This window comes from Salvelinus fontinalis, chromosome 31 (assembly GCF_029448725.1).
Source record: "Salvelinus fontinalis isolate EN_2023a chromosome 31, ASM2944872v1, whole genome shotgun sequence".
NCBI lineage: Eukaryota > Metazoa > Chordata > Actinopteri > Salmoniformes > Salmonidae > Salvelinus > Salvelinus fontinalis.
In genome coordinates this window covers 24,089,542-24,111,502 of record NC_074695.1, presented here as the reverse complement: position 1 = coordinate 24,111,502, position 21,961 = coordinate 24,089,542, and the positions used below count along the sequence as shown (strand labels likewise).

The 21,961-nt window shown below is 40.0% G+C and overlaps 1 pseudogene; it reads right to left on the bottom strand.

Moving 5' to 3' along the window:
- Positions 1 to 1,651: 1,651 nt before the first annotated feature.
- Positions 1,652 to 7,118, bottom strand: LOC129829902 (ubiquitin-conjugating enzyme E2 variant 1-like; annotated as a pseudogene).
- Between the last annotated feature and the right edge of the window lie 14,843 nt (positions 7,119 to 21,961).

Sequence of the window (21,961 nt, the reverse complement as noted above, 5' to 3'; positions counted from 1 at the left end):
ACACCATCATTAAGATTTGCTGATGACACAACAGTGGTAGGCCTAATCACCGATAATGATGAGACAGCCCATAGGGAGGAGGTTAGAGACCTGGCCGTGTGGTGCAAGGACAACAATCAACAAGGAGATTATTGTGGACTACAGGAAAAGGAGGACCAAGCACGCCCCCATTCTCATCGACGGGGCTGCAGTGGAGCAGGTTGAGAGCTTCAAGTTCCTTGGTGTCCACATCACCAACAAACTAACATGGTCCAAGCACACCAAGACAGTCGTGAAGAGGGCACGACAAGACCTAATTCCCCTCAGGAGACTGAAAATATTTGGCATGGGTCCCCAGATCATCAAAAGGTTTTACAGCTGCACCATCGAGAGCATCCTGATGGGTTGCACCACTACTCAGCCGCGGAACGCAAGGCACAACAGAGGGTAGTACGTACGGCCCAGTACATCACCGGGGCCAAGCTTCCTGCCATCCAGGACCTCTATACTAGGTGTCAGAGGAAGGCCCTAGAAATTGTCAAAGACTCCAGCCACCCTAGTCATAGAATGTTCTCTCTGCTCCACACGGCAAGCAGTACCGGTTCACCAAGTCTTCACCCCCCCCACCACATTTCCTCAACACCGGTGCCCACGCACATTGACATTGACTCTGTACCGGTACCCCCTGTAAATAGCCCCGCTGTTGTTATTTATTGCTGCTCTTTAATTATAGGTATTTTCTTAAAACTGCATTGTTGATTAAGGGCTTGTAAGTAAGTGTTTCACTGTAAGGTCTACACCTCTTGTATTCGGTGCATGTGACAAATACAATTTAATTTGATCACTAGCAGCTGTGCTTGCGAGTCCAGTAGAGCGGTGCACAATTGGCCCAGCGTCGTCTGGGTTTGGCCGGTGTAGGCCGTCATTGTAAAAAATAATTTGTTTTTAATGGACTTGCCTAGTTAAATAAAAGCAAACAATCACAATCACCCAACTGGTGTTGTGTGTCTACTGTCCCTTTAATTAATATTTAACACCATTTTATTATGTCCACGAGTGTCTCAATAACTTTATAAATGCTGAACTTTCATTATAAGATTTCCCCCTTTTGATGGATATTATTCCCTCTGATACTACTTCATGAAGAGCATAATCATTTTAATATTGTACCTGATAAGATCAATAAACTACCCACTTTTATTACTAACCACGTATCCATCCGGTTTGTATGCGAGTAGTCATACGGTATTAAAAAATCACATCTATGGAAACAGGAGGTTTCGGTACAATTGTATAAATGCAGACATAATTTGTTCGTTTGAAAAACTGGGATCTTTTTGTATCAGTGAAATGTATTACAAGAGAAATGGCGGTGGAAACGCCTTAATGTAAATGCTGGCTGCAACCTCATATTGATATAGTTACTATCATATCGAAGTACATTAGGAGTCATGCAATTATATGATGATCGATGCTTGACTGACGTTTAACACAAATATTTTTTTCGCTCTTATCCATAATAATCTCATCATGTAGACTAGACTACCCGCACAGTATCTGCCAGCTGTTGACAAGAGCGCAAATGCCAAGACCAGAGTAGGCACATTTGCTTTTTAACGCAACAATTTGTGAGAAAACTATTGGTAGAGTTGAAAATGCGATGGAAACACACTGAACTTTAGATTTTTATTCGGTACATGAAAACTTAAGCGAAAAAGTACATTTTGTGTGCACTACGTCATCACCCACGGACTTTTATCAGCAACAAGTCCCTTTGGTGGAAACACACCATTGGTGTGAACATTGTCTTTGTGGATTGTAGAATATTAGCATGAAAATCTGTCGCCAATTTGATGGAAACCTAGCTTGTGATAAACAAATAGTCACAAGACTGGTCACCCTATGATATTTACTGCATGTTTGGTAAGATCACTAAAGGGGAACAGACAAACACTATACATAAGATCCTGTACAGACCAAGATAGTGTAAAAGTACAATCAATGTAGTTCCATAACCCACACCGACAGTGTATGAATGGCAAACTCAATGACACTAGCATTCTGAAACAAACATGGGAAATGCCTGCAGGGGGTTAGAACCATTGGAATATAGACACTATACATACATAAGTGTGAATGCATGATGCAATAATTATGATAGGAAAGGGGGAAGAAAAAAAAAACTTATTATAAAAGAAGACATGACTATTGGTCAATTCTACTCTCCAACTAAGGACCAAAAGAGGTAGCCCAATTCAAGTTATCTCCATTCAAGGGTTGTTGGCTTAAATGGTTGCAGGTTTTCTGGTTTGTGAATCCTTTCAGATGACATATGTTATTATTGTATTGTGTTTTACACCCAATGACACTTATGAACTAAACATTTCTGGTATCTTAAAAATATATATAAATAATTATATAGGACGCTAAATATCAGTGGTTGCCAGTCATGGCCAGGTGTGTGTTGACTAAAGTGACAGCTTGAAGAGCTTACTACTTCAGGGATCTTGCTATAAACTGCTGCAGTCACATGCATTTCCAGTGGAGCCCATAAATAAATTGCTATAAGTTAGACATGCATAAAGCCCCCAAAAAACACCCAAGAAATCAATCTCTCTAAATCAATGGGGAGGTAAATTGACTGGTTGAACTTTATGTTTAGAACCTGATACGTTTTTCTTATCTAATTTATATCTTGCACTGAACAAAATCCACAAATACTTGCATAATCGCTGGAGGGTCCTCTCTATTACAAAAAGGCAGCACACAACATGTACACTCAATAAGATTATTTATGTTATTGTACAATCTGCATTTATAACAAATAATAATAAAAAAAGATTAGTAAGATGTACAGTATTCGAATGATCAGGGCTGGACCGATGACTCCGCCTACCTAGTCTTCTCTAGTCCAACCAGAGCTCCAGTGATGGAAAGGGGAGGGGCCATGGCCTGAGAATGGCGCATGTAGAAGTGATTGCATGTTTGTGGGTGTCTGCATTCGTGTGTTCGGACACACGTACATCCCTGTGTGTGTGCGCTTGAGTGTTGGCTGGCAAATTAATTAAAATAAGGAGGGAGGTGGTGGATGGGATGAAAGGATGAACGCAAACAAAAGAGGGAAAAGGAGAAGGAGAGTAGTAGCATGGGCTCAGTTGGTGTAGATCTGGCCCTCTGGTGGCTGGGGGAGCTTCATGTTCTCCTTGCACATCATGAGCCGCCTGAGCTCCTGCAGGACCACACGGATGCTGTAGGAGTTCTGCCACTTGGCCAGTGCAGACACTGCTCGTGTGTCAACCTGCAGGACAGGGAACAATGGAAGGAGAGAAACATTACACCTCAATCACGCACACTCACAAAACATGACTCAAATCTCTATATATATATTTTGTAGTAATATCATGGTTGGCTGAAGTACTGGTTAGTTGTCAACAAACATATCCCAAAAATTATTCGCTACATAATCTGGTAAAAATAGTTCATTTTTGTATGGATATAAAGACTACATAAATGCAACTTGTGGAATAGCCTATCCAGCGGAACGTACATCCTATACGATCATGCATAACTACATTTAGTATGTTCAAGCAAAGTATTGCCAATGGACTCATATTGCATGTGACATTTCCTCTGTCTGTAATGTAACCTAAACATAGTAGGCATTAGCCCTGCACTGAAATCCATATCTATTATAGGAGCCAGGGGCAAATGAATCAGTCATTCACTTCAATAAACAATCAAATCCTTAAACATACATAAAAAAATATCTACATCACAAATGAGACAGCCAGTATTAACTATTATACAATGGAAACATTTTGAAAGACAAACAGGTTTACATACCACACCATTGGAGTTGTGCACACCATTCAAGTTTATCTTAGTTACAAATCTGACAAACGGTGGGGCCTCTGGATATCTGGGCCCACATTCAACCTTCAGACTGTACATCCTATTTTCATAGATTGTCTGAAAAATGACAAAGACATCAGTAAGAATGGGTTTAGCATTACGTTAATAGCTCCACCTTGCCCCTTTGATAGGCTAGGTCAGGGTTGTCAAACTCAGACCGCATTCGGTTTTCACCGAGATCCTGAGGGCTGTAAATATAATTCATTTTATTTCCAAGCTGGCAAAAAAATTCAAAAAGTAGTCATCTGTCCATTACATTTGGAATTTTAAATGCTCCCCGACAGTCCAACTGTTAGCAAGCTGGACAGAATAGTTTTGATTTGGTTTTTAGCCATTTCAATATTGATTAAGATTGTCCCCCGCAAATGTACATTTATTGACAAAAAATAATGCATTCTTTGTTTTATCAAACCTGTGCGCCGTATGTTTGACACCCCTGGGCTAGGCGGAATTTTTGACATATTGATTACACCTGTCCAATCCTCTCAGACCTCCACAGTTGCCTAGCGGGGTAGGGCCTAAGGGGTTGTTTCTGGACAAGGCCAGTGAGCCAAACTTGGTGGATTCCTGTGAATCAGAGTAGCCAACTCACCCTAGGAGGGCCAATGATCATCCCTCTCCATCTTGTTAAGGTCATGTCCTCATCATCTTCCAAGCCCCAGCTCACTGTCCCATCCCCCACACCTTTCTGGCCTTCTTCCAGCTCTTCAAGCAGCCGGAAGTTACGAGGAACCTTAACGCCTGTTGGTGTGTGAGACAAACAAGCACAAAACAGAAAAGATTGAAATACCACACAAGACAAAACAAACAGTACATCCCATTAAGTTTCAATATGCACAGTGTACAAAACCATGTTCGGCTCTTTCCATGACATAGACTGACCAGGTGAAAGATATGATCCCTTATTGATGTCACTTGTTAAATCCACTTCAATCAGTGTTGTTGAAGGGGAGGAGAAAGGTTAAAGGATTTTTAAGCCTTGAGATATGGATTGTGTATGTGTGCCATTCAGAGGGTGAATGGGCAAGACAAAATATTGAAGTGCCTTTGAATAGGGTATTGCAGTAGGTGCCAGGTTTGAGTGTGCCAAGAACTGCAATGATGCTGTTTTCACACTCAACAGTTTCCCGTGAGTATCAATAATGGTCCACCACCCAAAGGACATCCAGCCAATTTGACACAACTGTGGGAAGCATTGGAGTCAACATGGGCCAGCATCCCTGTGGAACGCTTTTGAAACATTGTTGTCCATGCTCTGACAAATTGAGGCTGTTCTGGGGGCAAAAGAGGGTGCAACTCAATATTAGGAAGATGTTCCTAATGTTTTGTACACTCAGTGTATATGTCAGAAGTTACACACCATGGCAAACTTTGATTCTTCTATAGTGCCCTTTGAATACAATTTAGTGGTGGAAACAGAGCATCTATTATAGCCGCACTTGCCAGGGTTTGACTGGTTTTTGCTGATGGCAAGCCATCTAATATGAAGGATGGGCTACCTTTGACAGTAAAACCAGGCGAGCGGGTCAGACCACCTCAGTCTGTGCCAAAACAGTTTGAAAGTGCCACTAACCAGCCATTGGTCACATCCTCTGCCAATCACACCTGTACCATTGACCAATAGGTTAGCAGTAGACAATAAGAAACTGCTATAAAGCCAGATTCCACTTCCTATCAGTCAGTTCCTTCAAGCAGCTCCAGAAAACAGCTGTTGTTCATAAACATTTGAACTCCAACTCAACATCTGTCCATAAACCTGTAGATAGGTGGTGAGAGTTTCGCATGAGACAAATTAGCAATAACTCTGGGCAGATTTAGTGAGTCGACCCATTCACACTGAGCTTCTGGGAATAATCTGCTAAATTCCCCGTCTAGATTATCTGGCAGTCTGATTGGGTATGTGTGTGGCATTTACCTGCCATTTTACCTTTACAACATTACTGCTTATTTAGATTTTAGCAATAAAACGGATTGTTACTGTATAATTAGGCTTATTACAGCTGTGTAACACATTTATTTGCCTGTCTTTATAGAGACCACTCTGCATCAATTACCCCACTATCACTGCCCAATGTAATTACAATAAAGCCCCTGACTATTTTGAGGAGTTTTTCAATGATTATTAAGTGTATAGCTACAGTAGCGTGCTAATTCAAACGAACGTTACTGGCCTGTATTAGAGAACAAATTGGAGGTGTGGATTGACGTAATGTGGACGGTAAACGTAATCCGCATAAATGTGTGGGTAGCTAGTTAGCAAACGTTAACTAGAGAGAATTGGTTATTTCAGTTCATAGTAGGCCCAAACGGTTCTGGCCTAAATTCAGATGAGTGAGCTAACGTTAGCTAAATAATTGATCGCATTAGAAAGCCAATAGTGCCATCTTCCCCACGTACGCTGGGTAGTTAGCTAACTATTACAAGTCCAATTAATGTGACTGACAAGTTAGCTGAAGTTAGATCACGAAATCACTACAGTAACAAATCGAGTCGTTATCTGACTAACGTTAGTTGACTACGCTAGCAAACCAGCTAACAACAAATAGCAACTCGTTAGGTAGCTACTATAACGTGTGCTGACAACATGCAACACACAAACCAGCCAGTTCGAGCTGTTCCTGCGACTAGTTAATAATGAACTAACGTTAGCTAGCTGGTAATTCTCTTGCCAATGACGTTCTGGACGTGGAAGCTAGCTAACAGGCTAAAAACAACGCTTGATGAATGACGCGGCATTTGATCAGTCGACACAGGTTGACGAGCTCTTTTGCCATGTCAACTGAGTTAAATTTAGCATTAAATATATGAGTAACTATGCATGGAGAGATTTTCCAACGGAATTTACCATGTTAGCTTCAATACACTCGAACTTGCGAGACCAAAAGCCTTGTCAGCTGGCAGATAGCAGGTGAGAGCTAACTTCGGTAACTAGCGTTAGCCGCTAGCTAGCAGCTATGCATAGCAGCTATACATAGCCATGTTTTAGTAAAATAAGCACTACTTGAGCATTTCTGGAAAGTATCTTGGAGCGTATATACACTATCAGCAAACGTTTATTTGAATGTTACACGAAATTAGTAATGTGGTAGCTAGTCATTTATTTATTTAGCTGAACCGTTTTACCTGATCCGGCGGCGACCGCCATCTTGTCGCTTAATAGCGGGAGCGCGCACGTAAGCATGGTTGGGGGTTGGTTGCAGCATGGGAGGGGAGAGATGGGAACGCGCTTGCTCGAGGTAAATTGATCCACATTACCTAGTATAAATTGATCCACAGATCAGATTTACCCACCACAAATCCTAACCAAAAGGGCGATTAAACATATCTAACCCTGGACCAGTGGTTAGGGGCAACTTGTTCCCAACACTCAATGGGGGGTCAGATATTTTTGATTTACCTAGAGACCACTTTGGGAAAAATTTAATTCATAGATTTATCATGGTAGTTATTTTGACAATGGCATAGCAATATTTCTAAGAAATATAATAGCATAATATACTTAAAATGACAAAAAACAAATTGAAACTGTGTACAAATGATAATGGACCTTCATTCAAAGTTTATTGACTGTGTCCAGCTCACTAATGAAAGCTAGACAGTCAGGGAGCCTTAAATTTCCCCCAAAAAGAACACATTTGACTGTGGAAATATAACCAATTTAGTGCGGCCCTCCGGACCTCGTTGAAGAAGGAATGCACTCCCCGGGGCAAAATTAGTTTGACACCCCTGTTCTCATGGATGGTCTTTGTTAGATATGCTTCTAATGGAAATAATGAACACAACCAAGTACTACCTTGTTTTTTAAATTTAGTTTCTTTATAAATATAATATAAATTGTAAGCCATAAGTAGGCCAATCATATTGTACCGATAAACAACATTTACAACAACTTCTCAGCAGAGAAGACAAGGCCAGCTTTTTAAAGGTCCAAGGAGCACTACAAATTTCATTCAGACAAACATGTCAGAAACACCTGAACAAAATCAACAATAACCATTTATAACATGATTGATCTCATGCTTGACAAAAAAATAAGTGCATTAGGCAACATCTTTTCTTTTAACATTTAGACAAACCCCAATTGTACACTTTCAACAAGACCTTTAGCTAAATCCATTCATGAAAAAGCATTGTATTAAAGCAATTAGGTCATTAAAATAACCTCTACTTCATCACAATCCCGGATCCGGGAGCACCCCCATCAGTAAAAAAAGCTGACTAGCATAGCCTAGCATAGCGTCACAAGTAAATACTAGCATCTAAATATCATTAAATCACAAGTCCAAGACACCAGATGAAAGATACACATCTTGTGAATCCAGCCATCATTTCTGATTTTTAAAATGTTTTACAGGGAAGACACAATATGTATTTCTATTAGCTAACCACGATAGCAAAAGACACAACTTTTTTTTCCCACCATTTTTTTCCTGCATAGGTAGCTATCACAATTTCGACCAAATAAAGATATAAATAGTCACTAACCAAGAAACAACTTCATCAGATGACAGTCTGATAACATATTTATTGTATAGCATATGTTTTGTTAGAAAAATGTGCATATTTCAGGTATAAATCATAGTTTACCATTGCAGCCACCATCACAACTCTCACCAAAGCAACTAGAATAACTACAGAGACCAACGTGAATTACCTAAATACTCATCATAAAACATTTATGAAAAATACACAGCGTACAGCAAATGAAAGACAAAGATCTTGTGAATCCAGCCAATATTTCAGATTCTTTTAAGTGTTTTACAGCGAAAACACAATATAGCATTATATTAGCTTACTACAATAGCCAACCACACAACAGCATTGAGCCAACAATAGCGATAACGAATAAACCAGCAAAAGATATTAATTTTGTTCACTAACCTTCTCAAACTTCTTCAGATGACAGTCCTATAACATCATATTACACAATACATATAGAGTTTGTTCGAAAATGTGCATATTTAGCGGCACAAATCGTGGTTATACAATGAGAATAGTAGCCAATCTGCCAACAAAATGTTGTGAGAAATGTTGGGAGAGGCACCTAATCTAAATCAGTAACTAATCATAAACGTGACTAAAAAAATACAGGTTGGACAGCAAATGAAAGATACATTAGTTCTTAAATGCAACCGCTGTGTTAGATTTTTAAAATTAACGTTACTACGACATACAGCGTGCGTTAAAGCGAGACCGCACCGAAATTAATGGCGGAATAGTATTTTTACATTTTCCAACAGAACAACGAATTAACATCATAAATACTTCTTACTTTTTGATGAGCTCCCATCAGAATCTTGGGCAAGTTGTCCTTTGTCTAGAGGAATCGTTGCTTGGTTGTAGATTGTCGCCTTTAACTTTGGAATTAGCAGTAAACATTAGCCATGTGGCAAAGACGTGTCCAACTCACTATAACGCAGCACTAAGAAATATCCGCAATATACTGATATAAACTGACATAACTCGGTTTAAAATAACAACATTATGATGTCTTTAACACCTATATCGAATAAAATCAGAGCCGGATATATCTAAGGCCTATAACGGGAGCTTTCCAGAACGCAATCCTGAGGTCTGTCTTGCGTCATGGCGAATGAAGAAAAGACTGGACCCCACGTTCCCAGACCATTTATATGGCCTCAGATCTGCCGAGCAACTCCATTCCAATTCTCACTACTTGCTGACATCTAGGGGAAGGCGTATAAGATGAAGTTCCGGTAATATGGATAACTATTGAAAGATAGTTTGTGTTTTTCTACATTGTAATGGACACAGTGCAACCTTTAGTAGGTAGGCTGCTGACAGGCTTTTGCTGCGATACAGACAAAGCCTATATGCTGATGTTTATCAACTCCACTTGGAAATTCCCACCGCGAATTTGTAAATGTTTAAATAGCATTCTTCGGAGGTAGAACCTAAACGTGCATGTCCTATCTTGGACAGAAAATTGTCCTTTAGGAGATTACAATTTCACCAATATTAAAAGCCATTTCAGTTTATCCTTTCAAACTTCTTCCCCTCATCTGAATTATTTAATAAACTAGTGAAGCCATAGTCATAATTACAAATTGATCCACTTACTATTATCCTGTTCCTACTACTATACAATAATTCAAATCCTCGTAGTAAGCTCTGACACTGACAAGCTACACAAGAGACATTAGAAGGTAAGGGGTTCTTCTACATAGAAGATCATAGGAAATCCAAGGGTATAGTGTCTATAATAAGCTCACATCGTTGCGGTCACAAACTGCAAACTCCACATAGTTGTCACTGACTAGTTGGATTTTAATTTCACACTGAGAAAACAATCTGTACTTACAGCATTCATATAAATTCATCATTAGTACGGTTCTCTTTGACGGGCCTTATTTGTTGTTGTTGACATTTGTCAATAAAACTCATGAATGCAACAGCTTGTCAAATTGTTTAGTGTTCTACTTGTAGCCCTGGTTGTCCTGAAAAAAATAAATGATAAAACACAAAGAATGATCGGTGCTTAGCTGCCAATTACCCCGATCAGTCCCAAGACCCCAGCAACAATCATATCTTGGTTTATCTGACTTTCATGTAGCTTCATGTCCAGCCTGCATGTTATATTTAGCGTCACAATTACACTACCAGTCAAAGGTTTTAGAACACCTACTCATTCAAGCGTTTTTCTTTAATTTCTACATTGTAGAATAATAGGGAAGACATCAAAACTATGAAATAACACATATGGAATCATGTAGTAACCAAACAAGTGTTAAATGAAAATATATTTTATATTTGAGATTCTTCAAATAGCCACCCTTTGCCTTGACAGCTTTTCACACTCTTGGCATTCTCTCAACCAGCTTCATGAGGTAGTCACCTGGAATTCAATTAACAGGTGTGCCTTGTTAAAAGTTCATGTGTGGAATTTCTTTCCTTCTTAATGCGTTTGAGTCAATCAGTTGTGTTGTGACAAGGGGGTATATATAGGAGATAGTCTTTTACCAAATAGGACAAAGTCCATATTCTGGCAAGAACAGCTCAAATAAGCAAAGAGAAACGACAGTCCATCATTACTTTAAGACATGAAGGTCAGTCAAAACAGAAAATTAAGAACTTTGAACGTTTCTTCAAAGTGCAGTGGCAAAAACCATCAAGAACTATGATGAAACTGGCTCTCATCAGGACTGCCACATTCATTACTTATCAAGTAATGAATTAGTTAAATGAAAATAGTAAGGAAAGCTGGTGAGTTACCTCTGCTGCAAAGGATAAGTTCATTAGAGTTACCAGCCTCAGAAATTGCAGGCCAAATAAATGCTTCACAGACTTCAAGTTCAAGACACATCTCAACATCAACTGTTCAGAGGAGACTGCGTGAATCAGGCCTTCCTGGTCCAATTGCTGCAAAGAAACTACTTCTAAAGGAAACCAATAAGAAGAGACTTGCTTGGGCCAAGAAACACGAGCAACGGACAGTATACCGGTGGAAATTTGTCCTTTGGTCTGGAGTCAAAATTGGAGACTTTTGGTTCCAACCGCCATGTCTTTGTGAGACGCGGTGTGGGTCAACGGATGATCTCCGAAAGTGTATTTCCCACCGTAATGGAGGTTGTGTTATGGTGTGGGGGTGCTTTGCTGATGACACTGATTTATTTAGAATTCAAGGCACACTTAACCAGCATGGCTACCACAGCATTCTGCATCAATACGCCATCCCATCTGGTTTGGGCTTAGTGGGACTATCATTTGTTTTTCAACAGGACAATCATTTGTTTTTCAACAGGACAATGTCCCAACACACCTCCAGGCTGTGTAAGGGATATTTTACCAAGAAGTAGAGTGATGGAGTACTGCATCAAATGACCTGGCCTCCACAATCCCCCGACTTCAACCAAATTGAGATGGTTTGGGATGAGTCCGACCGCAGAGTGAAGGAAAAGCATGGGAACGCATTCAAGACTGTTGGAAAAACATTCCAGGTGAAGCTGGTTGAGAGAATGGAAAGTGTGCAAAATTGTCATCAAGACAAACGTGGCTATTTGAAGAATCTCAAATATATTTTGATATGTTTAACACTTTAGTTACATGACTCCACATGTTATTTAATATTTTTAATCTAAAACTTTTGACCAGTAGTGTAATTGTGATGCTAAATATAACATGCAGGCTGGACATGAAGATAAATGAAAGTCATATAAACGAAAATACGATTTTTGCTGGGGTCTTGGGACTGGTCGGGTTAATTGGCAGCTAAGCACCGATCATCCTTTCACTAGCATACAAATTAAGACAATCAATATTTTTTTGAAAGGCGCATCACCACATCTTTTCACCACACTGTGAAGTTGATAACTTATTAATCTGTAGCCTAAAACTGTGCATGCTTTTTCAAGTTGTAGTGGGAGGAACACAGTGTCGCATGACTGCAAAATTACATCGACATGGTTACTCGATCAACAAATTGCGCTAGTAATAATTTCCACCTCAAATTTGTAACATAATTCATTTTACAGACACAAAACAGATCCCACCCTGTCAAACTAACAAATTGTCTGTCGACATTTCAGACACTTCCTGTTTATATCAAAGCTGTCATGATTTTTATAGGACTTTACTCCCATAAAAACTATGGATGGAAACATGCTTACAGGACCAGAGGTTTCACTTTCCCAGCTTTTACAATATCCTACTTATACTAAACATTTAACTCTGCAGTAATTTCTCTGCTGACCTACAATTGAAAAATGTATGAACAGTCAGAAGAATAAAGGACACTTGTTAATTTTCAGGCATAAGTGCTTTTTGCTTCTGAATAAAACAATATGAATATCTCAGCTAGTTTAACACACATTTTCAAACTTCATAACTCTGAACCTTGACAATCCCAACCAATGCTGGGCAACCCATGATTATAAAACATAAAATAATTATTGCAGCAATTTTAGTTGTTCAAATCAAGGACCAACTGAAAAACTACATTATTGAACAATAGCACAACTGCCCCAAAACTCAAGTGGTCATATACAGCAGGTTGAGTTCATTCCATTATCAAGTAATTAATTAGTTAAATGAAAATAGTAAGGAAAGCTGGTGATCCATCATATTGCTTGCATAAGCCAACCTATTGTGTGCATGCATTCTTACAGTATATAAGTCAGTAAGTGACATTTTAAAAAGGGTAATTTGAGCACAGTGGGCAATTAGCATGTTTTAACTACGTTATTGTGCACAGACTTTATTCTTCCCAAGTGGAACTATTTGCAGATACAGTATATGGGGAAATCATTTCTAGATTGGTGGTGTGCATGTTATTCACCTGTCTCTCTTGTTTGTGATGCTGGAAATAAAAGCCCCAGAGTTAAAATAATTATGAAAAATAACTCCCACATCATTACGTTTCTGTAGGTGACCTTTTTGAAGACAATAAATGTCACATGCAGAGGGGGATAGTCGTGTGTTCGTAATTAAATAATGTCCAAGTTAAGGGAATTTAAGAACAGACAGATTGAAACCTGATAGCATTTCTAGCCAAGGTTGTTAAAACAAAAGCCTCAGGTTAAGTATCAGACTGCATAGGTATCTACTGTACAGTTAATTTCCAACCATGGTTACTACAGCACACACAAAGCACTCATTTCAGGTACTTTGCTAATTAAATATCTTCTGATTACTCGTCTACTGCATTCAAATAATTATTAGGCCATCATCACTGTAGCCTTACACGGAACCCAAACCGGCTGTGCGCGTGCGCCATCGTGCATACATTTATTTTGTCCCCCCACACCAAACGCGATGATGACACGCAGGTTAAAATATCAAAACAAACTCTGAACCAATGACATTAATTTGGGGACAGGTTGAAAAGCATTAAACATGTATGGCAATTTAGCTAGTTAGCTTGCCCTTGCTAGCTAACGTTAATTTGTCCTATTTAGCTAGCTTGGTGTTGCTAGCTAATTTGTCCTGGGATATAAACAGAGTTGTTATTTTAACTGAAATGCACAAGGACCTCTACTCCGACAATTAATCCACACATAAAACGGCCAACCGAATCGTTTCTAGTCATCTCTCCTCTTTCATCGTTTAACTTATATGGTGATCACATCTAAACTTTCATTGTATTACCACGACTACTGGCAAAACAGTTTGTCTTTCAGTTACCCACGTGGGTATAACCAATGAGGAGATGGCACGTGGGTACCTGCTTCTATAAACCAATGAGGAGATGGGAGAGGCAGGACATGCAGCGCGATCTGCATCAGAAATAGGAATGAGTTTTATTTTAGCCCGCAGACGCTCGTTAGCGCGCGTGAGCAGTGTGGGTGCAATAATTGAATAACATGGATTTCTAAATATATTTTGCGACGCTCGCGCACGCGACGTGTCCGGTCTGGTCAGCATGTTAATCACCCTTCAAATCCTGCTTGGCATGGTGGTTACAAGGCAGATATTGGCAATATCACTGAAGGGTAATATTGTGTTTGACCACATCTATGTAAACTTGGTATACAACTTCTGGGTTGATATATAAAAAAAGGAATGCTTTGTGTGGAAAAGAGTGGCAAATTTGAGAATGTATGTGTGGATAGTAGCAAATTTAAGACAGAAAAAAATGGTTGAAAAGAACAAGCGTTACAAAGAGCGTTACAAAGCGTTACAAAATAGGTTTGGCAAATTGAGAAGTGAAATGAAAAGCAAGAGATTACTGCATCTGTGATTGTTAAGGACATTTTTTTTTTAAACTGCACACGGACTATGTCCATCAAGACAACTGGATATAGACAAAATACGAGCCAGCACTAAGGTAAAGCGAAACTTAAAAAATCTCAGGTGAATTAACAGGCATCAACTATACAAGTGGCAAATTAAGGTAATAGGCAGTCCTTGACAGGTGAAGGACAACATACTGGGTTCATGCCCAGTGAGAGATGCATTTTTTTGTCACATTGTTTTTGAGGGGGGGAGACGAAGTGCTGCAAAAAAGCAAGACGGTTTGCTTCAAGTATTTAGAGTTTTCTGAGAAAGGTAGTTTCTCATTCTCAGTCTTCGTAAAGTGGATGACAATTAAATGTTTGACTGTCCCTTATGGTGACAATGGCTTCAGTGTTACACCTCAAGAAAGGAGATCAGAAATATAGAATAAGATGAGGATTTGAGAAAGTATCGCAATGTAGTAGTGATTTCAAATAGCACTTCGCACTCAAATTTCCACAGTGGGTTAAGAAAACACTCCACAGATAGAACCAGACAAAATGTGCAAGGTTTAAAGCTATACGGCATCTCTGAAACAAAACCCTTGTTAAGGTTTGTGTCGCCTATGGATTACAGCTAGAGTTAAGCAAGGAGACTGATTACTCCTTCTGAGGTAGGGTTGCAGCCAGTCAGAATGGTTACTTGGTTTTGTGGGCACATTTCAGGTCATCAGACCTGGGCTTCTCCCCAGTCACACTCTGGATCAGATCCTCAAGCTTAGACCAGAACCCCAGGTTCTCCAGGGGATAGTTCAGCCAGCCTGGGGAGATAAGACTTGACATTATGGTTTTATGAACTTGTTACCTCACATTTGATCTACAGATTTTACAGCAAATATAATTCTCCTGACAATTTTTTATTTATTTTTAATGTTCAAAAGCCATACCATTGGCTCAGCTGAATGATAATCGTTCCAGCTCACTAGGCGAGAGGGTAAGGAAGTTGAAGGCCATGTGTGCCAATGGGATCAGGGTCAGCATGCAGTTGTCACCATTGGTCTCAATGAAGTCATGGCGGGTGATGGCTGTAGGATCGATGTGATGCTCCCTGAATGGTCGGATAAAGGCCTGGGGCCACATATCAGAAAGTGAGTTCAAAATAACAGGAGGAACAGTAAAACAGAAAGTCATCACAACAATTAGGTAATTAGACAATTTTTGGGGGAGGGACAATACTTTTCCAAATCCAGTCAGTCACATCTACCTTTCCAAAGATGGGAAGCTCCACAGATCCCCAGGTGTCAGCCCCCCAGTGGACTACACCAGAGGCAAAGTCTGCAGTCAATATTCCTGCCACTGAGAGGGAGGGGGGCGATGACATGTAAGCAAGAATCTTGTCAATCAACGCACACTTATTCTAATGACTGATGCATCAACGGTGCTTACCAATGCCCAAAAGGATGTACCACATATGACCCAGGTGGAAGTGAGCAAGGAGGTGACAGAAGTTGAAGGCTATGAGAGAAGCAGAGGACAACACTTATCCATTCCTGACTTTTCCTGCAGTGCACATTTGTGGCCTGCTGGAGGTCATTTTGCAGGGCTCTGGCAGTGCACATCCTTGCACAAAGGCGTAGGTAACGGTCCTGCTGCTGGGTTGTTGCCCTCCTACGGCCTCCTCCACGTCTCCTGATGTACTGGCCTGTCTCCTGGTAGCGCCTCCATGCTCTGGACACTACGCTGACAGACACAGCAAACCTTTTTGCCACAGCTCGCATTGATGTGCCATCCTGGATGAACTGCACTACCTGAGCCACTTGTGTGGGTTGTAGACTCCGTCTCATGCTACCACTAGAGTGAAAGCACCGCCAGCATTCAAAAGTGACCAAAACATCAGCCAGGAAGCATAGGAAGAGAAGTGGTCTGTGGTCAGCACCTGCAGAACCATTCCTTTATTGGGGGTGTCTTACTAATTGCCTATAATTTCCACCTTTTGTCTATTCCATTTGCACAACAGCATGTGAAATGTATTGTCAATCAGTGTTGCTTCCTAAGTGGACAGTTTGATTTCACAGAAGTGTGATTGACTTGGAGTTACATTGTGTTGTTTAAGTGTTCCCTTTATTTTTTTGAGCAGTGTATATAAAAAAAAATATATATATATATAAATAAAATAAAAATAATAAATAAAATAAAAATAAAAATATATATATATAGATATATATAGATATATATATATATATATATATATATATATATAAATAAAATAATAATAAGAGAAAAAAAAAAAAAAAAAAAAAATTTCGGCCGATTAATCGGTATTGGCTTTTTTTGTCCAATAAATCGGAATTGAAAAATCATAATCGGTCGACCTCTAGTTTCAACCCAAAGGTATTCAACAGTATGAGTGTTTGACTTAACTTTTTGTACCCTGTACCTGCAAAGTTAGTCTCTTTACACCATGCCAACACTGTGCCAGTGAGGAGCTAGCTCTGGTCCAGGGCATTTACATGTCTCAGCCTCCTTCAGAGGAGGCTCATCCGCAGATAAACACACTGGACCAGAGCTAATGAGGAGCTTGCCTAATAAAATCAGACGTTTATACCAATACTTAATATACAGGCTGAAACATAGCAATGCAAAATTGTATACGTTTTTCCTACAAGCCAGAATGCAAATGTAATTAAACACTTACTGATGGTTGTCTGTGCGGTTGGTTCTTCAGCCACTCAATTTGGGATAGAATATCCACAGGAAAGTGCTGTTTACACAACTTTTTAGAGTGACGGTGATGCCATTGAAATTTATGTCACCTGCACATATGCAAAACAATGTAAACAACTACAGACTTCGATTACGTGCATGTACTTCCGTTTTATTCCTTTGGTCACGAGCAAACAAATCTTCATTACCACACAGAGACCAACGTTTTTGAAGTCGGGTTAATAATACTGTCCTGTGGATATTTTGTCACAAATTTCAACCAAATGAAGGGCCAACACCATGAACAACCAGCAGAGTATATTCACATTAAGTTTATTCTATATTCTGACTTGTAAAGGGACTGCTTGGAATTTTCTAACGTAAATGGCGTTGCCTACATAATTTGCAGGCATTGCAACATTTCATGCCTAGGGACCACCACCCCTCCATGTGAAGTACAAATGGAGCTGACAGAGCAGCATTCTGGTCACATGTGGTCCATCTACGTAACATTGCAAAAATCAGAAACTTTGTCCAAAAATGATGCAGAAAAATGTATCCATGCTTTTGTTACTTCTAGGTTAGACTACTGCAATGCTCTACTTTCCTGCTAAAGTACTAAATAAACTTCAGTTAGTGCTAAATACGACTGCTAGAATCCTGACTAGAACCAAAAAATGTGATCATATTACTCCAGTGCTAGCCTCCCTACACTGGCTTCCTGTTAAGGCAAGGGCTGATTTCAAGGTTTTACTGCTAATCTACAAAGCATTACATGGGCTTGCTCCTACCTATCTTTCTGATTTGGTCCTGCCGTACATACCTACACGTACGCTACGGTCACAAGATGCAGGCCTCTAATTGTCCCTAGAATTTCTAAGCAAACAGCTGGAGGCAGGACTTTCTCCTATAGAGCTCCATTTTTATGGAATGGTATGCCTACCCATGTGAGAGACACAGACTCGGTCTCAACCTTTAAGTCTTTACTGAAGACTTATCTCTTCAGTAGGTCATATGACTGAGTGTAGTCTGGCCCAGGAGTGTGAAGGTGAACGGAAAGGCTCTGGAGCAACGAACCGCCCTTGCTGTCTCTGCCTGGCCGGTTCTCCTCTCTCCACTGGGATTCTCTGCCTCTAACCCTATTACAGAGGCTGAGTCACTGGCTTATTGGTGCTCTTCCATGCCGTCCCTAGGAGGGGTGCGTCACTTGAGTGGGTTGAGTCACTGACTTGATCTTCCTGTCTGGGTTGATGCCCCCCCTTGGATTGTGCCGTGGCGGAGATCTTTGTGGGCTATAATCGACCTCGTCTCAGGATGGTAAGTTGGTGGTTTAAGATGTCCCTCTAGTGGTGTGGGTGCTGTGCTTTGGCAAAGTGGGTGGGGTTATATCCTGCCTGTTTGGCCCTGTCCGGGGTATCATCGGATGGGGCCACAGTGTCTCCTGACCCCTCCAGTCTCAGCCTCCAGTATTCATGCTGCAGTAGCTTACGTGTCGGGGGCTAGGGTCACACTGTTATATCTGGAGTACTTCTCCTGTCTTATCCGGTGTGAATTTAAGTATGCTCTCTCTAATTCTCTCTGAGGACCTGAGCCCTAGGACCATGCCTCAGGACTACCTGGCATGATGACTCCTTGCTGTCCCCAGTCCACCTGGCCGTGCTGCTGCTCCAGTTTCAACTGTTCTGCCTGCGGCTATGAAACCCTGACTTGTTCACCGGACGTGCTACCTGTCCCAGACCTGCTGTTTTCAACTCTAGAGACAGCAGGAGCGGTAGAGATACTCTTAATGATCGGCTATGACAAGCCAACTAACATTTACTCCTGAGATGCTGACTTGTTGCACCCTCAACAACTACTGTGATTATTATTATTTGACCATGCTGGTCATTTATGAACATCTTGGCCATGTTCTGTTATAATCTCCACCCGCCACCGCTCATAGCCTTGTTCCTCTCTAGGTTTCTTCCTAGGTGTTGGCCTTCCTAGGGAGTTTTTCCTAGCCACCGTGCTTCTACACCTGCATTGCTTGCTGTTTGGGGTTTTAGGCTGAGTTTCTGTACAGCACTTTGATATATCACCTGATGTAAGAAGGGCTATATAAATAAATTTAATTTGATGTGGAATGTTGGAGCCAGGACACAGCAGCATTCTGGTCACATTTGGAATGTTGGAGCCAGGATACAGCAGCACCTATGCATTCAGTGTCTTTCAATAGGAGTCAAGCAAAGAAGAAAAACCAGTCAAAAGCATCAAGTACAAAAGGAAACATGCAAAGTAGCATGCCATAGATTTAAAGAATGACATGCTCTATTGGTACAGTAATTTGTCATCATAGGCTAGATGTCATGAATCTTTTTTAAATACTTTGTAGGCATATCAACTCTAGTCACTTAGTGCACCACTAAATTACGATGACTGAGCTTTGGGCCACTTGATTCCATTCTTGACACCATGGCCTTTTCTCAATTACATTCTCCGCAAGTCCCCTCTCCTTCTCAAAACCAATTGGATTACAAAGCCAGAGGTCCCTCTGCAATCTAAAGCAGCCAATTGTTGAGTTGTACATAGTTCCATAATCACGCGAATAACCAATTAGGTAGTGAGGTGAACGAACGAATTTCCTGACCCCATCCGCGAGTGGCCAATCAGAGCTATTGTGTTTGACTGTTAAGGACCGTTGTTCCATGTTCTATGTACCTGGTAATGGTAGCCAAACATTACGGTCAATTAGGAGAGATAGGCCTTTAATTTAAAGGCATGTCACATATGTTGAAATTAGGATTTTGGTTAGGTAAAAACACTATGGTTGTACACTTTTTACAATTTCATAATTACATTTTCACTGAACTGTGTTAGGCCTATTCGAGATCAAAAATGAAACCATTATTACAATAGATCATTTGGGGGGAACTACTGTGGTGAGTGACCGAAAGAAAATAATAAAAATCACAAGCAACGTAAGCTTTACAAAGCCTAGTAGGCAGAGATCAAGGGAAGTTTAGTCATGAGTGAATTGTTGTTTACACTACCCATAGATGGCAGTGTACAACTATGTACAACTCAATAGACAAATTATCATTTTACAAAATCTGACCCACAAGTCAAAGTATTGATGCTTTTCCCAGTCTTCTCAATGGAAAGCTTTGACTCTGTGGGTTACAATATGCCAGGTAATGGATTTACACTCTGCCCTAAATGTGGGATTTCATAAAATCATTCAATCATCTCTACAAATTGTTTCAAATCTACAGTGGCAAAAACTTTATCTGTGAGTAAGGTCATATGTGGCCTATGCTTAAATGCAGACAGCCATAGACATTAGATGCACATTACAGGAGCTTGTCCCTTTAAATAAGTTTAAAACTAAGTTAAACAGTATGATCTGGGGGGCTGTCAAGGTTTTGACCATTAGTTGCACCACACTTTCCCAATGTGTAAAGAAATGTTTTTTAAACTGTAATGCTTTGTGTCTGATGTTGTAAATGTGTCTGCAAATGTGTGCTGCTATTTTGGCCAGGGTCTCTCTTTTAAAATATATTGGTAATGTACTACAGTTTCCTTGTCATGGAGAGCATTGTGGAATTAAATGTAATTCAGACTTTCTATAAAAGATCCTCACATCCCTCCTCTGATCCTGTTACTCAGACAATCCCGCAGGTGAAGAAGCCAGATGTGGAGGACGTGAGAAGGCGTGGTTACATGGGGTATGTGTTTGTGAGACCGGTTGGATGTACTGCCAAATTCTCTAATATGACATTGAAGGCAGTTTATGGTAGAGAAATGAACATTAAATTCTCTGGCAACAGTACTGGTGCCACGCTCCTTCAAAACTAGAGAAATCTGTTGCATTGTGTTGTGTAGCAAAACTGCACATTTTAGATTGGCTTTTTATTGTTCCTAGCACAAGGTGCACTTGTGTAATGATCATGCTGTTTAATCAGCTTCTTGATATGCCACACCTGTCAGGTGGATGGATTATCTTGGCAAAGGATAAATGCTCACTAACAGGGATGTAAACAAATTTGTGTACTACATTTGAGAGAAATAAAAGCTTTTTGTGTGTATGGAACATTTTTGGGATCTTTTATTTCAGCTCATGAAACATTGGACCAACACTTTATATGTTGCGTTTTTATTTTCGTTCAGTATTTGGATATTTTTTATTGGAAAATACAAGTAGTTGAATATTGGAATGTCTTTCAAAAATGCACTTGGAAAGTATTGGCATGTATTTGAAAATACTCAAAGTGTATTTCAAATAAAAATATTTAGATACTACATGCATTTAAATCCAGGTCTGTTTGGTCCTAGCGGTAATTAAGAAATGTAGAAACGTTTCAAATAGTAGGCTTTTTATAGGAAATTATTTTAATAAGTAGATTCTACATTATTTGAAAAATACTAAAATACAGAGCAAATAAATATTTCAAATACATATACTCAAATATACATGTTTTTGAACCAAGCTCCGTAGACTTACTTTAGGCCTATACTAAAAGACTAGTTGTGAATTTCTGCCTTTCTAAGGTCCTACTCTTAAAATTACAATTCAGGAAAAAAAGTTTTGCCTGTGCTGGAAATGGCTATATCGGTCCACTAATATGCACTACTTCTGTGAAAATCTTTTCTCCAGATCTTTCAGGGGGGTGCTGCAGCACACTCAGCACCTCTACTTCCCACTGCTATGGTCATGGCAA